The sequence below is a fragment of the Panthera uncia genome, chromosome F2, assembly GCF_023721935.1.
Source record: "Panthera uncia isolate 11264 chromosome F2, Puncia_PCG_1.0, whole genome shotgun sequence".
Taxonomy (NCBI): Eukaryota; Metazoa; Chordata; class Mammalia; order Carnivora; family Felidae; genus Panthera; species Panthera uncia.
In genome coordinates, this window is record NC_064812.1 from 63,873,688 (window position 1) to 63,887,105 (window position 13,418).

Below are 13,418 nucleotides of genomic sequence, written 5' to 3' on the forward strand. Positions count from 1 at the left end.
TTAATAAAGGCTGAAGAGGCATTTCTGCAGCAGTATGTTTTCTCCATGACCCCCACAGTACTTTCCAAGTCCCCATTACCACCTTGCTGCCTGCTCTATTTTTTAACTTGTTAACATACCTCGTTGTTCATGTGCCATTATTAGCAAAGATTGATTCAGAACCCCTTACAAAAGGGAACATAATGACAAGAGTCAAGGCAGCGTTGTTCTACCAGAGCCTTACTGTTTATACTTTCTGAACATCTTAGCATAAATCCTGTCTGCTTTTCCTTATCAACTTACATCTAGCAAAATAATACTCATCTTTCAAGGCCCAGCCAAGTTCACAACTGACTCAGAAAAATTCCTACTCAGATCGGTCCACCGTGACTGCTCCAACTGCTGCATCGTAGGAGATGGATGGACCCTTGCACTAGGAACAGCCTGAATAAGCATAGATATTTTGAGGTTGGTGGAACTTGCTTTTGCTGCTACCTATTGTGCTGAAACTTAACTATGTGGAGAAAATAGAGGAAATATTGCTAATGCTGTACAACTAGAGTTCTAAGATGGGGATGGCTGACAGGCTAGACATTGCTGATAAACAAGAAGTTGGAACTTAGCTGATATTAAATGAAAGTCTGGGCTAAGAAGACTTAAAATTTGGATTTCCTGAAAACACCCCTCATATACAAATAAGTAAGAATACAACTTACTCTCCCAGAAGTTGAAAAGGGAAATGAAATTATCATGGAAAAGGGAAAATGGATGTATTAGAGCAAAGTAGCATGTATTAAATGCTGCTATGTGCCAAGAATTAAGTCATTTATGTCATTTATTCAGTGTCTGTTTAAGAGGTAGACTTGGCCAAAGTATCTGGTTAGTTGGTAGTAGAGAGTGCTGGCCGACAGTTCTTGTCAAATGTATTTATGTATGTTTGTTCTTTCCACTATTCCACAGTGTCTGCGTGAAGATGCAAAATAGACCATTTTCCCAAGGAACCAACATGGGCAATATGGGAACTATGTTGGTAACGGGCAAGGCTTTCATTGCGTGTCTGGCCCTGACCAAGTAGAACTGTGTCTTAGTCCAGTTAGGCTGCTTTAACAAAATACCATAGAATGGGTGGCTTAGAAATAGCAGAAATTTATTTCTCACATTTCTGGAGGCTGAGATGTTCAAGATCAAGGAGCCAACAGATTCATTGTCTGGGAAGGCCTGCTTCCGGGCTCACAGATGGCCATCTTCCTGCTGCATCCTCACATGGCAGACAGATGAAGGAAATTTCTGAGGTCTCTTTTAGGAGTGCACTAACCCCATTCATGAAGGCTCCACCCTCATGACCTCATCAACTCCCAAAGGCCCTCCCTCTAAATCCTGGGAATTAAGTTTCAACATAAGAACTTTGGAGAGATGCAGCAAACTGCATCTGGAGTCTACAGCAAACTGCCACGATACAAACCCAAGGGCTGGACAGAGAGGAGAAAGCTGGGAGAATTTCACAAGTTGAGAATAAAAATAAAAATTGTAATGAGTTTTTGCTACTGACTTATAATCCCAATACTATTATTAAAATAACATAAGTGTAAAAGGAAATTAAAATTTAATTCTAATAGTTAATATAAAGTTTGGGAATTAAAAGTTATTACATGAAATACCGGGACTATGTACAAGATATACAGCTTTATTTGATGTGATTACAGCTCTGAAAAGCCTGAAGTTTTTATATAAAATATTGGGTTAGGACAAATGGGCACGGAGAAAATTTTACAAATATAAGACTATCAGGACCATATAGTAGGTTATTAAATTCATCTTCCAGCCTTGGGATAGGACTTCATTTAAATTCATCCCAATAAACATTTTTTCTTCAGAGTCTCTAAAAGGACAGAAAGTCTCTATCTTCCTTTAGCAAAGGGTTGGGTATATTTGATAAAGGCTTAGAAATGAAACATTTTTTATCATTTGGACAAGAATTGACTTTTGGGGCAGGTATTCCCAATACCCGCAGTATTTTGTTACTTGCTATGCATCTTTAGCATTTTTAAATTCTCTACCATCTGGTTTGCTTTGCCCACTGTATGGTGCAGTCAGCCCTTGCTGGCTTTCCACACCCTACCCCACCCAGAAGCACACAGTGATGATGTTGCCCGATGTAGCCTTGACCAGTGCCAGAGCCGATCCAGATGCATATGAGGGGTCTGGGATTGTAAGAACACCCTGTGCCCTAACATGTGTCTTCACTGCGTCTAAGCTGGGCCCTAGATCTAGCAGGAACACCAAACTCTAGCCCTCTCTCCTGTCTCTTTTGGCTGCTAAGTTTAGCATGGTATTAGTTTCCTGGTGCTGCTGTACAAATTGGTGGTTTAAAGCAACAGAAATTTTTCACTCACAGATCTGGAGGACAGAAGCCTGAAACCAAGGAGTTGGCAGGGGTGTGCTTCCTCCAAAGGCTCTAAAGGAGAGTCCTTCCTCACCACTTCTAGCTTCTGGTGCCCCTCCCCCCTCCCCAAGTTCCCTGGCTGCCTTGTCTCACATATCCTTCTGGTTTTATCTTACAAGGACATGGATCATTGGATTTAGGGTCCACCCACAAAATTCAGGATGATCTCATCTTAAGATCCTTAACTTAATTACACTTTAAAAGATCCTTCTTACAACTATAGATGCTGGAGAGGATGTGGAGAAACAGGAACCCTCTTGCACTGTTGGTGGGAATGCAAACTGGTGCAGCCACTCTGGAAAACAGTGTGGAGGTTCCTCAGAAAAATTAAAATAGACCTACCCTATGACCCAGCAATAGCACTGCTAGGAATTTACCCAAGGGATACAGGAGTACTGATGCATAGGGGCACTAGTACCACAATGTTTATAGCAGCACTCTCAACAATAGCCAAATTATGGAAAAAGCCTAAATATCCATCAACTGATGAATGGATAAAGAAATTGTGGTTTACACAATGGAGTACTATGTGGCAATGAGAAAGAATGAAATATGGCCCTTTGTAGCAACGTGGATGGAACTGGAGAATGTGATGCTAAGTGAAATAAGCCATACAGAGAAATATACCATATGTGTTCACTCTTATGTGGATCCTGAGAAACTTAACAGAAACCCATGGGGGAGGGGAAGGAAAAAAAAATAAGAGGTTAGAGTGGGAGAGAGCCAAAGCACAAGAGACTCTTAAAAACTGAGAGCAAACTGAGGGCTGATGGGGGGTGGGAGGGAGGGAGGGTGGGTGATGGGTATTGAGGAGGGCACCTGTTGGGATGAGCACTGGGTGTTGTATGGAAACCAATTTGACAATAAATTTCATATATTTAAAAAAATTAAAAAAAAAATAAAAGATCCTTCTTACAGGGGTGCTCAGGTGGCTCAGTTGGTTAAGTGTCAGACTTCAGTTCAGGTCATGATCTCATGGCTTGTGAGTTTGAACCCCGTGTGAGGTTCTTTGCGACAGCTCAGAGACTGGAGGCTGCTTTGGATTCTGTCTTCCTCTCTCTCTCTACCCCTCCCTGCTCATGCTCTATCTCAAAAAGAAGTAAACACTAAAAAAAAAAAAAAAAAAAAAAAAGATCCTTTCTACGAATAAGGTTGTTTTTGCAGGTTCCAGGGGTTAGTACATGGACATATCTCTTGGGGGCCAGTACTCATCCCACAAAAAAGACCTTGTTTCAGTTATGACTGGATCTTGTTTCTTCTACCTTCAGCATCCAGATAATACTTCTAGAACTTCACACTGATTGCTTCCCACCCTCCTCCACCACAAGTTTTCTTCCACCCAGAAACTCCATTCCCATGTTCTATCTATCCAATCAGACACTTAAGCACCCCTGGGGTTGGGTGAGGCAGCAACCCTGTAAGGGCTTTGGAAACAGAGGGTCTGGATTCAAATCCAGATTTCACCACTGCCTTCCTTCCTTCCATCATTCATTGATTCATCCATAAATATTTTCACCTCCTCACTACCAGGTAGTATCCTAGGCAAAGAAGATAGAGCATTATAGGAACAGTCTTCTTTGAGGTTATATTGAAAGGGGAAGACAAGCTACAAACAAATAAATTCAACACATAATATAATGCCAGGTACTGACAAGTGTTCTGAAGAACAATAGAGCAAGGTAAGGAAGGGCACAGTGAGCTGTGCCTACGAAGCAGAATTTCAGATGGGGTTATGGGGTTATCAGGGAAGGCTTCCCCTAGGAGGTAATATTTGAGCAGAGATTTGAGCCGAGTGCCAGACTGAACTGTGAGAATATCTGAGGAAGAGCGTTCCTAGATCTTCCTGATGCCCTGGGGCAAGAAGGGCCTTGGTGAGTTTGGTGCTTTTGAAAACAAGCAAGAAGAGCCATTAGGACACCCAGGGTCTTAGCAGCTTATTTGCAATAGCCAAAAGGTGGAAGCAACCCAAGTGTCCATCAACAGATAAATGAAGAGGTAAAACATGGCAGATACATACAATGGAATATTATTCAGCCCTAAAAAGGAAGGAATTTCCGTCACATGCTACATCTTGAGGGCATTGTCCTAGGTGAAATAAACCAGTCACGAAAAAAACAATACTGTATGATTCCACTTACAGGGGGTACCTCGAGTCATCAAATTCAGAGAAACAGGGGAGTAATGGTTGCCAGGGGCTGGGGAGGGGGAAAGGGGAGTTAGTGTCTAATGGATGCAGACTTTCGGTTTTATACAAATTCTGAGGATCGGTTGCACAACGGTGTGAATGTGCTCAACGCTTTTGAACGGTACACTTAAAGATGGTTACGATGGTAAATTTTATATGTGTATTTTAAATATAATTTGGGCACGTGGGTGGTTTAGTCGGTTGAGTGTCCAACTTCAACTCAGGTCATGATCTCATGGTCCGTAAGTTCGAGTCCCACCTTGGGCTTTCTGCTGTCTGCGCAGAGCCTGTGTTAGATCCTCTGTTCCCTTCTCTCTGCCCCTCCCCTGCTTGTGTGCATTCTCTCTCTCTCAAAAATAAACAAACATTAAAAAAATACAATTTTACTAAAAATTTTAAAAAGACTAGTTTTTAAACCTCTGTAAACCTCACCTGCTTCACCTGTAAAATGAAGAGAAGAAAAGGTCTGCCATAAGTTTGGTGTGAGAAGGAAACAGAATCATCCATGTAAAATACCTCAACATTCTCGGACCTGTAAGATCTGCTCCTCACAAGCCACCTGTCCTGGTGATCACAGTTATTGTTGCTCTTGCTCTTATCAAGCCAGCAGCGATTCTCTGGGCCGCTGTCTCCTTACCAGGCTTTATAGTGTTCAAAGCACTTACCACTCTGTGGTGTTGTCTTCGCTGTTGGGGAGTTTACTCTTGCAGTTGCCATCTCCCTCACGGGAGCAAGAATTCCTGTTTTCACTGATCCCGGTAGCCCCCCATCCTGGCACAGTGAAGTGCATAGCATGGCACGTAACAGGCATCACTTGAATGAACTCATTTCTGTTATCGTGTTGTCATTGTTACGCGACAGATGTTTTGCCTTAGGCTGGTATATCCTAAATGATAACATAATCTGATGATAAAATTACCTGCAATGACTCGTAGGTCCAGCCCACCCTGCTGAATCAGAACCCCCAGGTGCACTGTGTCCTGGGCCCTGCTGCTCAAAATGTGGTGACTGCTCCAGAGAGCTTGCTAGAAACGCAGCATCAGGACCCACTCAGAGCCACTGAATGAGAATCTGAGTGTAACAAGATTCCCAGCGGATTCATACGCACATTAAAGCTTAAGAAGTGCTGGTTTAAGCTATACTGTCTCAGAGTTTCCAGACCAGGCAGGTCACCAGAATTACTTAGTAAAACTGGGGTGAGGCCCGGGAAAAGGTTCATTTTATGTCTTCTATGAGTGAGTCTCAGGGTCAGTCAGATTTAGGAACCACCACCTGATGCCTATTCTGCAGATACAGACAAACCTATTACATGATTTAAAGAGTGAATGCATCCTTGCCCTCTTGGAGAAAATTCATCCAGTTCTCTGCCCAAAGCTGTGAGCATGTTAGCAACATACTAATCAACCAACTAACTAAAAGTAACTACCTAACCAGTATAGCCAGTTATGGGCTCTGAAGAGCAGTAGATGATACCGGTGAGCTTGGGTGGCCCCTAAGTAGGAAACTTCAAACAGCTGAAAATGAGTCTCTACCTAGGACCATTACAAAATGGTTTGGGGGGCAATCTGACCATCCAATAGAACTTTATTGTCAGCTTTTCGGATATTCTAAAAAGAAACTTACTCCTGTCCCTCTCATACCCCCATCCCTGCTTAGAAATAGGTTTAAGTATTATGCAGGTATGGCGAGGCCAACAGATCGGGAGATGATTACCATTGAAACCATATTTCGTTACTCACAATTCCCAAGAGGAGGGTGCATGCCAGGCCACAGGGGGTCACATGGGGAAGCACCGGGGATAGTTAGGAGGCAGAGGAAGAGGAGGAAAAATGGGGGCAGGACTTTATTGTGGTTTTGTGGGACAAACAGGCAAAGTAGGATCAGCAGATTTGGGAATGGCTAGCTGAAATAATTTCAGCGGGCTCTGGGCTGTAGGGCTGTCCCTGGTTGTCTGGTACCTGGCCTGGGAAATGATTAGAGCAGGGAGGTAGTAGCCCAGAGTGTGAGAGCCTGCTATAGCAGGTGGTTGGGGAGGTGGGGTCTGGATTGGTTGGTTGACATTTGAAAAGCACACTAGCTGGTGAGCAAGGACATGGGTAACCTTGTGAAGGGCAGTTCCTCCAGAGTCAGGAAGGCCCCAGATGTCAAAACATCCGAACACAGAAAACAAAAGCCATGGCTAATACTACCTGCTGGGCTCCCCACAGTGATCAGAAACATTTATTCTGTCAACCATGGAATTAGTCTTGTCAAGGCGCCTGGGTGGCTCAGTTGGTTGAGCATCTGACTCTTGATTTTGGCTCGGGTCATAATCTCACATTTTGTGAGGTTGAGCCCCGTGTGGGGCTCTGAGCGGACAGTGCAGAGACTTGCTTGGGATTCTCTCTCTCCCTCTCTGACTGCCCCTCCCCAACTCTTCCTCTATTAAATAAATAAACATTAAAAAAAGAAAGAATTAGCACTGCCTTCTATGTAGAAAATCCCCTAGTATATTTCCTTTCTCTCTGACATTTTCCATTGTCTCTATATTTAACATAATAATAATTACAATTTTGGAACCGGAGATGTGATTCAACTTTTAACATTTAAATGGTGTTACTCCCAGAAGCATTGGCAGGAGTTGCAATCAAGCTTCCTCTTCTTCAGTTTTCTCAAAAAACTGACTTTTTTCAACCATTCCCTTAACTAATGTCCATATAAATGCTAATAGAAGATGTTTCAGATAAGTTTTCACTCTGCTTTTTCCCTAGAGCTGAGTTTGGCATCATTTGCTATCTGTCGCCCTGGGCTCAGGCAGTTGATAACTCTGTTCAGTGATCTCATAGACTTTGATGAAATGGTCCTGGGAAAAATGAAACTTAATAACAGTCTTTTCCCTTTTCTCCTCTGGTTGAAGAATAAAGTGACAGTGGGTTAAAGGCACTCCAAAAGATGCTTGAAATGTATCCTAGAGGCGTGAGAAAAGCTGCAGGCAATGCCTCTTACATGTCTTTGTGATTTATAATGTCAGATGTGAAAACACTATGTAATGGCTTTCCATCCTCTTTCACTTGGAGTGCACAAGATACATTTCTTTATGGATTTCAGTTTTAAAGTTAAAATTCAAGACCACTGACACTTATTAGCTTATGATTACAAACCTAGTAATAATCATCTAGTATTTCTACTTCTGATTTTTTATTCTATCCCAAAAGCAATGGTCAGGGATAAGCTCAGAATTAAATACTCCATCCACTGTTTAGATCTGAATTCAAAATAGTGTGTCAGAAACCTTCTTTAATCTGTTTACTTTTTAAGAATACTTTCATTCTGTGGACAATAATGTGTGTAATTTAAGTATAAAAGTCTGCATCATTTAGATAGCCTTATTGGCATTTTCAACATTCAGAGGATGTCTGAAACAAAATATGGAGTTCGGGTGTCTCACATCCATGAAATATAGCCAGATCAACACTAAACCATCCTGCACACCTAGAAAACTGATTTGAGGGCGAACACAACAATCTGCACAACCTGAACCACAGAACTCTTGCAGGTAGACGGCGCAGAGAGGTAAACTGGGGGAGAGAGAAGCTGCAAAGAGCAGGGAGCTGTTTTTGCTTGCTTGTGGACAGAGGATGGAGACAGGGGGGTGGGGGGGGTGGGGAATACGGTTAAAGCATTCCTCCCAAAAGCGCTGGAGAGAAAGTGGAAAAGTGGAAACAGCCGCAGAGACTGAACTAAAAAGGGAGAAAGGAGAAAGGAGAGGGTTTAAATTCCATTATAAACGGGGAGCGCAGAATCTGAAACGCCGCAGCTCGATACCTGGCAGTGCTCTGGTGAGAAGGGCAAATCCCCAGGAGCAGAGTAGGGTCCGGGAGTCTTTGGGCCAGGCAGGGAGAGGCAGTTCACTGCTGGGAGAACATCTGGTAGACCCTGTGTGGCTCCCCACAACAGACCAAGGCCCCAGTGGACCCGGGAGAACCACCACATTCGCTGGTGCTGGAACAAGGTCGTTAAGGGTGAAGCCTGGTGCCAGATGTGTGTTGTGATTTTCCAAAATCCCTGAAATAATGCTGCTACACGATCGCATGAACTTTTTCTGGGGCAGGCTGGTGCCCAGTGAGACCCTCCTGCAGAGGGGCGGAAGGGGTCAAAGCCATAGTCCCTCAGAAATAAGGGGTCGGGAAAAACGGCCGCCATCTGAGACAAAACTCAGGAGGGAGGTGCTTCCTGAGGCTTGGTCACGGACAGTATAAAAGTGGGGAGTAGATGGAAGCCGAAGACAAAGAATGGGTGGGAGATTGCTGGTGGGGAAGAACACAGTTTGACACTAGAAACGGGGTAGGTGGGCGACGCCATTTTTCACTGCTCCTGCGCATGCGCATGTGCACCTAAAAGCGCCACAACAATCCACCTCAGTAGGCTAGCAGCGCCATCTAGTGGAGAATGGAGCCATTACACTAAGCGCCAACCCTGCTCTTCAGAAACACAAATCTCTCTGCCTGCTTAGTTGACAGACTCAAAGCACTTAGTTTGACTTCTAGAGGAAAACAAGTAATTTCAATCGTATTTTAGTATATTCTCTGGTCCACCTATTCAATTTTCTGTTTTTTTTCTTTTTTGTTTCTTTTCTTTTTTTTGAATACACAAAGAGAAAAACATTATTTCTATCTTCAATTCTTATTAAAACTATTTTTCTTTAATTTTTTTCTACTATATTTATTACTTTTGGGTAAATTTTTTCAAGTTCTATTTTATTCCATCATTTCATTTTATTCTGTTTCAGTGTATTCATTTTTTTTGAAATTTCAAATGATTTCCTTTTAATTTTTCATTCCCTTTTTTCTCTCTAATCTATCAAGCCCCTTTCAACACCCAGATCAAAACACACCTAGGATCTAGCATCATTTATTTAATTTTTGTGTGTGTGTCTGTTGTTAATTTTTTTAAACTTTTTTCTACCTCATTAATTACTTTTCTCCCTTCAAAATGACAAAAGGAAGGAATTCACTGCAAAAGAAAGAGCACAAAGAAATGACAGCCGGGACTTAACCAACACAGATACAAGCAAGACGTCTGAACCAGAATTTAGAATCAAGATAATAAGAATATTAGCTGGAGTCGAAAATAGATTAGAATCCCTTTCTGCGGAGACAAAAGAAGTAAAAGCTAGTCAGGATGCAATAAAAAATGCTATAACTAAGCTGCAATCTCGAATGGTGGCCACGGTGGCAAGGATGGATGAGGCAGAACAGAGAATCAGTGATAGAGAGGACAAACTTACGGAGAATAATGAAGCAGGAAAAAAGAGGGAGACTAAGGCAAAAGAGCTTGATTTAAGAATTAATCAATGACTCATTAAAAAGTAAAAACATCAGAATCATAGGGGTCCCAGATGATGAAGATAGACAAAAAGGGGTAGAAGGGTGATGAGAGCAAATCATAGTGGAAAACTTTCCTAACCTGGGGAAAGACACAGACAACAAAATCCAAGAAGCACAGAGGACTCCCATTAGATTCAACAAAAACCAACCATCAACAAGGCATATATAGTCAAATTCAAAAAATACTCCGGAGAGGAAAGAATCATGAAAGCAGCAAGGGAAAAAGAAATCCTTAACCTACAAGGGAAGACAGATCAGATTTGCAGCAGACCTATCCACAGAAACTTGGCAGGCCAGAAAGGAGTGGCAGGATATATTCAATGTGCCGAATCAGAAAAATACGTAGCCAAGAATTCTTTATCCACCAAGGCTGTCATTCAAAATAGAAGGAGAGATTAAAGGTTTCCCAAACAAAAATCAAAGGAGTTTATGATCACTAAATCAGCCCTGCAAGAAATTTTAAGGACTCTCTAAGGGGGGAAAAGATGAAAAAAATAAATAACTAAATAAAACCCAAAGCAACAAAGACTAAAAGGACCAGAGAACACCACCAGAAACTCCAACCCTACAAGCAACATAATGGCAGTAAATTCATATCTTTCAGTACTCACTCTAAAGGTCAATGTACTAAATGCTCCAATCAAAAGTTGTATTGTAACATAATGGATAAGAAAACAAGATCCATCCATATGCTGTTTACAAGAGACCCACTTTAGACCTAAAGACACCTTCAGATTGAAAGTAAGGGGATGGAGAACCATGCATCATGCTAATTGTTGACAAAAAAAAGCCGGAGTAGCCATACATACATCAGACAATCTAGACTTTAAAATAAAGACTGTATCAAGAGATGCAGAAGGGCATTATATCATAATTAAGGGGTCTATCCACCAAGACCTAACAATTGTAAACATTTATGCTCCAAATTTGAAGGCAACAAAATATATAATTCAATTAATCACAAACATAAAGAAACTCATTGATAATAATACCATCATATTAGGGGTCTTCAACACCCCACTTACAGCACTGGACAGAGCTTCTAAACAGAAAATCAACAAGGAAACTGGCTTTGAATGACACACTGGCCCAGATGGACTTAACATTTCATCCTAAAGCAGCAGAATATACATTCTTCTCTAGTGCACATGGAATGTTTTCCAGAACAGACCACATACTGGGACATAAATCAGCCCTCAACAAGTACAAAAAGATCGAGATCATACCATGCATATTTTCAGACCATAATGCTATGAAACTCGACATCAACCACAAGAAAAAAAATTGGGAAAGGTAACAAACACTTGGAGACTAAAGAAAATCCTACTAAAGAATGAATAGGCTAACCAGGAAGGTAAAGAGGAAATTAAAAAGTACATGGAAGCCAATGAAAATGATAACACCACAGCCCCAAACCTCTGGGACGCAGCAAAGGTGGTCATGAGAGGAAAGTATATAGCAATCCAGGCTTTCCTAAAGAAGGAAGAAAGGTCTCAGATACACAACCTAAACTTACACCTTAAAGAGCTGGAAAAAGAACAGCAAATAAAACCCAAAACCAGCAGAAGACAGGAAATAATAAAGATTACAGCAGAAATTAATGCTATTGAAACCAAAAACACAGTAGAACAAACCAATGAAACCAGAAGTTGGTTTGTTGAAAGAATTGACAACATTGATAAACCACTAGCCAGTTTGATCAAAAAGAAAAAGGAAAGGACCCAAATAAATAAAATCAAGAATGAAAGAAGAGAGATCACAACCAACACAGCAGAAATAAAAATAATAATAAAAGAATATTATGAGCAATTATATGCCAATAAAATGGGCAATGTGGAAGAAATGGACAAATTCCTAGAAACATATACACTACCAAAACTGAAACAGGAAGAAATAGAAATTTTGAACAGACCCATGACCAGTAAGGAAATCGAATTAGTAATCAAAATCTCCCAAAAAACAAGAGTCCAGGGCCAGATGGCTTTCCAGGGGAATTCTACCAAACATTTAAGGAAGAGTTAACACCTATTCTCTTGAAACTGTTCCAAAAAATAGAAATGGAAGGAAAACTTCCAAACTCTTTCTATGAAGCTAGCATTACCTTGATTCCAAAAACCAGGGACCCCACTAAAAAGAACTCTAGACCAATTTCCCTGATGAACATGCATGCAAAAATCCTCAACAAGATATTAGCCAACTGGATCTAATAATACACTAAAAAATTATTCACCACAACCAAGTGGGATATATACCTGCGATGCAGGGCTGGCTCAATATCCACAAAACAATCAATGTGATTCATCACATCTATAAAAGAAAGGACAAGGACCATATGATCCTCTCAATAGATGCAGAGAAAGCATTTGACAAAATACAGCATCCTTTCCTGATAAAAACCCTCAAGAAGGTAGGGATAGAAGGAGCATACCTTGAGATCATAAAAGCCATATATGAACGACCCAACGCTAATATCATTCTCAATGGGGAAAAACTGAGAGCTTTCCCCCTAAGGTCAGGAAAAAGACAGGGATGTCCGCTCTCACCATTGTTATTCAACATAGTATTAGAATGCTTAGCCTCAGCAAACAGACAACACAAAGAAATAAAAGGCATTCAAATCGGTCAGGAGGAGGTCAAACTTCCATTCTTCACAGATGACATGATACTCTATATGGAAAACCCAAAATATTCCATCAAAAAACTGCTAGAACTGATCCATGAATTCAGCAAAGTTGCAGGATATAAAATCGATGCACAGAAATCTGTTGCATTCCTATACACCAACAATGAAGCAAGAGAAAGAGAAATCAAGGAATCGATCCCATTTACAATTGCACCAAAACCCATAAAATACCTAAGAATAACTCTAACCAAAGAGGTGAAAAATTTATACACTGAAAACTATAGAAAGCTTATGAAATAAATTGAAGAAAACACACAAAAAAATGGAAAAATATTCCACGCTCTTGGATAGGAAGAACAAATATTGTTAAAATGTCAATACTACCCAAAGCAATCTACATATTCAATACATTACCTATCAAAATAACACCAGCATTCTTCAGAGCTAGACAAATAATCCTAAAATTTGTATGGAACCAGAAAAGACCCCAAATAGCCAAAGCAATCTTGAAAACGAAAACCAAAGCAGGAGGCATCACAATCCCAGACTTCAAGCTATACTAGAAAGCTGTAATCATCAAGACAGTATGGTACTGGCACAAGAACAGACACTCAGATCGATGGAACTGAATACAGAACCCTGAAATGTACCCACAAATGTATGGTCTACTAGTCTTCGACAAAGCAGGAAAGAATATCCAGTGGAATAAAGACAGTCTCTTCAGCAAATGGTGCTGGGAAAACTGGACAGCGACATGCAGAAAAAGGAACCTGGACCACTTTCTTACACCATACACAAAAATAAAGTCAAAATGGATGAAAG